Genomic DNA, 5,362 nt, shown 5'->3' on the forward strand with positions numbered 1-5,362 from the left:
TAATAGAAAATAAAACAAGTATTATAAAAAAGATTAAAATAAACACAAAATAAAAAGCAAAATGGGCTTAGAAACATAAACAAAATGGGGATGCTAACAAAAAATAAGGCGCTGGGCTTCTGGATGCAGGCCCAAAAAGTTAAAGCCATGAAGGGGTGTGCTGAACTTATGGGTGTGAACATGAAAACGAATTGGGCTGGGGGAAAGCAGGCCCATGAGAAAGAGATTCTACCAAGCGGAGCTACATGCATATGAACACCGAATGAGCCTAAACATATTCAGCCCAATAGCAATTAGTAGAAGAAAAAAAATAAAACCCTAGGTCAAAGAAGAGAAGGATTCGCCCCCAATGCCTCTCATCTCTGTTCACACTATGTTTTCTCTGCCTCTTCCCGCAATGCCTCTTCTTTCTCATAACAACAACAAAATCGATAACCAAGCCTCACCTCTCTCTCAATCAACGCTTTTTCTCTCTCACGCCTCTGCTCTCTCAGTCTCAGCATCACGATAAACACAACAACAAACTAAACCTCTCAATCTCAGTGTTTCTTTTTCTTAATCCTTCTTCCACTCTAACCAACATAGCAAATGTTCAAAACGGAGAAAGATGGCTTAACCACAAACAAAAGCAAACAATCCAATCATAGCAACAATGAGCATACCACGGTAATTCAAATCAAACAGAGATGAAAGTTATAACAAGCATGAAGGAGATCTAGAAAAGGAAACTAACCGACTCCGAACGTTCTCGAAGGGACGAATCCTCGATAATCTCGATTCTCTCTTTTTCTGCTTCGATTTTCCTCTGCTCTGCTACTGGTTTATTGTTAAATCGATGAAGATGCTCGGAATCTACAATTTTAGTCCAACGCGTTTTCGGTTGCGATTTGAAGATAAGTTGACTCGGCGAAGAATTGGAATCGGTGTTGTGCTGAGTTCTGATGAAGAGGCGAACCATTTTGAGTCACGAATCCTCGTGAATATTGTTGATGTTGGATTTGATACGAGTTTGCAGGTTGCGGTGATCCTGTTGTTCTGGTGAAAAATTTTGTGCAGGTTGAGGTTAGTTGAGGTCGTATTGTTGAAAAAATTGTTGGAAACTGAAGGTAATGGTGAGGTTACAATGTTATGGTTTTGATGAATCTTTTTGCAGATTTTGAATTGGTTTTTGATGAGTTTGGAGTATGATTTGTATTTAGGGAATAACGGTTTTCCCAAAGGTTGAGGGAATTATGAATGAAGTATGTTGTGAGTTTGCGGATGGAGGATACTGTATGAACTTTGGCAAATTACGATGCAATTTTCTTCCCCTTTTTCTATGTGAATGTAGTGTTTATTTATAGGCTAAGATTGGTGCAGATTGTGTGAGCAAAAGAGAGGGAAATTTTGTTGAAGTTGAGAGGGAAATTGTGCAAACCGTGTAAGGAACTTTGGTGATGCAAGTGAAAGGCTCTTGAGTATTTTGAACCATTGATTAATTTGAATAGGTGACTGAGATTGGATGTTAAAACTTGAATTTGCAAGTGGAATTTGGTTTTGAAATCTCCAGCAAAGTAGAAGCGTGAACTCTCTTTTTGGTGTGATAGTCATGACTTGCTTATGAATGTGGGACCTCTAGCAATTTTCCGAAAAAAAAGGAAATGATTAATAACAACTAAAATAAAAAAAGTAAAATAAAATAATATTAAAAAATAAATGGTTTTATATTTAAAAATTAATTTTAATTTCTAACAATAATTCAATTTAAAGGAAATACTTTGATTTTGAATTAAAGTTTAAAATTAAAACTAAAAGTTAATATAAAATCACCATGATTGTATTTTTTAAATTTTTTTAATAAAACCTAAGACTATGAAATTAAAATGAGGACAAAAGAACCTTAAACCTCAAATTGGAATGGACCCGAAATATTGACTTTGACATCGACTTCTTCGAATCATCGGGCACATCTCACTTTTTTCGATTCAGTCCCTGCATTACACACTAAAAGAGAAACAAAGACATATTTTTTGTAATTTTGATTAATGGTTAGTAAACATAAAGCATAATTAGATGAAATCATAGGGTAAAAATCAGGGTGCAACACCTAGGAACAAAAGCATAAGCCTCATGCAGAGTGTGGGGTGTGGGAGATTAGAAGACATCTAAAAAATTGAAGGGAGTATGCAAAGTCCCATAACCAAGGACAATGAGTCTCATTGGAGAAGAGTCGTATGGCTTGAACCTCTTACTCATAATTTCCCATGAGGGAGCATCTGAATCCCAGCCAATCTTGGTATTATTAATAGAGGCCAATGCCCAATCATTTGGCCCTTTGTTCGGCCCAACGGAGGAAGTCTAACCCCGGCCAAGAGGAGTCGAGGAAGATTGAGCTAGACATGGACCCCTAGCGCCACTTGAAAGTGTCCCCATTAGGTCCCCTATGGGAGCTGTTGTGGAAGAATCAGAAGGAGAGGAAGTGGTAACCCTCGTTCTCTACCATACTTTCTGCCTACCAAAGAGGTTTCTCATTGTGGCTATATCATTTGAAGCCATTATATCTAGATAAAGAAAATCAAAAGGAACAATATATATTAACTAAAGAGTTCTAGAAGTAAAAATAGGTCAACGTAAATTTTCTCTCCATACTGAAAATTTCCCTCCTCTCATTAGCACCAACTATGCCTATTATGGCCTCGGTGTCAATGGATCATTTCTTTTATATTAAGGGATCGACATGTGAAGGACCGACCTCATCCTAATAGCCTAGGCTCTCCCAGAAATCCTTAAAGTTTTCTTTCATTAATATCTCCTTTGGGGTTAGAGATTCTAGATGAACGAGTTAGGCATCAAGCCGTCGTTCGAAATGGGAAAAATCTAATTTTTTCAAGTCCGACCACCACATCTAGCTTTCCCCACCTAGGAGAAATCAGGCATATCAGCATTGTGCCTGAGGACCTTTTAGAAAATAAGGTGAGCCTCTGGGATCAGAGGGTGAAAAAAATTGATCCTTGAAATTCATCCAATTATTAAAAAAAGTCATTGAATTGCTTGACTCCTTACAGTAGCAAAATCAATCCTTGATTTTAAAGTTTGTATAAGGAAGTACGTTCCACGACAAAAAGGTGACGTAAAAGGTTCAAAGATGGCTTTAAACCCTATTACTCAGACTAAAATGGGAACACCTTAAAGAAAGTCCAAGCTATCAAATGCAATTAGGAAGGTGTGATCATTAAATTCTCCAGTACTCCCGCTTCAAATTCATTAAATGATAACCTGAAGTTCAACTGAGTGAATAAACACACACAAAAGGGAATAAAACACCTACCCAAGTTACTACACTTTCTCAGAATCCACGAGAATGGTTGTCTAGTCATGAACAAACCTATTTCTATGAGAGCATTTTCTACTTTGGCCCCGCTGTCAAAAATAGATATAGCTTTGAGAAATCCATGATCAACCCAATGATACATAGTCACATCAATCACATTAGGCTCAGTCGGATAACGATGTCAGTCAATCATGCCTGACACTTTGATAATTTCCATTTGACGCCTAACCTCAGCCTTCATAAGATTACGACCTTGCATAGTTCTATGTGTGTTAATAAAATGTTGAAGTATCTGTATATCCCGGGCGCAACTCCTAACAGAAGGCGGGGGGACAACAGATGAGATAGAATCATCGGTAATTCCCATGGGGACAAAAGTAATACTACCTAACCAAACATCGTCAACATACTTCTCATCATCCCTATCATAAAAGAGCTAGAAGATTCATCAGAAAAATCCTCACCAAAAATAATTATACTATAAACACTATGAGATTCAGAACTACAAGAAATAATCACCGGGTTTAAATGAGAGTGAGCATGCCTTTGAGGGTTGTTATTCAGGTCATTTTTTGGTTTTTATCCCCATCGATTATGAAAAGTTGCTACTAGAGGAGTCATTTCCCGAGTTAGCATATGGATAATTCATATTACTCGTAACAAAGATAAAGGATAGAAATTATCCTATAAAGGCCAATGTTCGTAGACGGTACCTGTAGTATAGATGGTCAAGGAAGAGAAAAAGCAAAGGGAGCAAAAGTCGAAGATGACTTAAGGAACACATTGCTCTATTGAGAAAGGAGGAGGTGTAACTAAAGGTTACCGGAAATGCAAAGAAGAGCACATTATTTCCTAAAATACCAAGTATAATTGAGTTAGTGGTGAAAGCGAAAACCCATTTACAAAGCCATGTGATTAGGGGTGTTCGCAGACCAGTTTGGTTAGGGTTTAGGGATTAGTTTAGATTGGATTTGCAAATTTCTACGATAAAGTCAAACCCAAACCAATTCGAGAAACAACATGTTAATTTAGGTTAGATTGATCGAATACATTAAAAGTAAATGGGAATTGTGGACCTCCGATTTTTTTAATCCCGGGCCATACCTCTGTTCTGTAGAGATACGTGAACTGACTCTTTTTTGTCGCTTAATGCTTTCGCATTTTTTTGAAAATTCACAGAGTCGCCACCGACCTTTTATTTTATCCAATTAAGGAAAGGTTTATAAAAGAAACAGAAAAAAGACCTTTAAGAAATTCTGGGTAAGGGGGTAGGTTATACAAAGGGAAGGTGTTAGCACCCTTTGTATCCATGGTTATCCATGGGCTCTTAAGTTTGCTTAGCTCACTTGTTTTTCGATCACTTTTCAATTGCTCTGAAATTGCTCATATGTGGTTTCAAATACTTTTGTAAATTGAATTTTGTAATGATCCGTGTGTGGATGTATACAAAATGCTTGTTTATCTTTCGAAAGATGTTTTGGAAAGAACGTTAACTTTGTAATAACCCGTGTTTGGATGTATACAAAGTATTGTCTTTTTTTGAAAGTTTTGAAAAATCAACAGTGTATGAGAATTTTGTTTGTTTTGATTTGAGCAAGCAAACTAGGAGGTCTACCCTGAGTTGTAAGGTCTTTATCCTATTTCCTTTAAAAATCTATCCTTTCACCGGATATAAAAGCAAGGTTCGATTTTGTACTCAAAACAGTGGAATTTTGACTTTGATTTTGAAAGGAATGAGAAGGGATTACCTTAAGAGGTGCAAGTGTGATTGTGATTGGATTCAGATATTTATCTTTGAAGTTAGTGATCTAACGGTTCAATTTTATCTTTGACATACACGCAGTTTATATGTGCTGGAAATTAAAATGCGGAAATGTAAAGTGCGGAAAGTAAATCTACGCTATTACATCGATTGTGCAGGAAACGTAAACTAGCCTATTTACATGAATTTGACATCCTATACATTTATCTAGGAATTTTAAATTGCAAGAAAAATAAAAGGCATGTTTTTTGGATTTTTTATGATTGGTTTTAATTATAATTAATGCATGA

This window comes from Vicia villosa, linkage group LG4 (assembly GCF_029867415.1).
Source record: "Vicia villosa cultivar HV-30 ecotype Madison, WI linkage group LG4, Vvil1.0, whole genome shotgun sequence".
Lineage (NCBI taxonomy): Eukaryota > Viridiplantae > Streptophyta > Magnoliopsida > Fabales > Fabaceae > Vicia > Vicia villosa.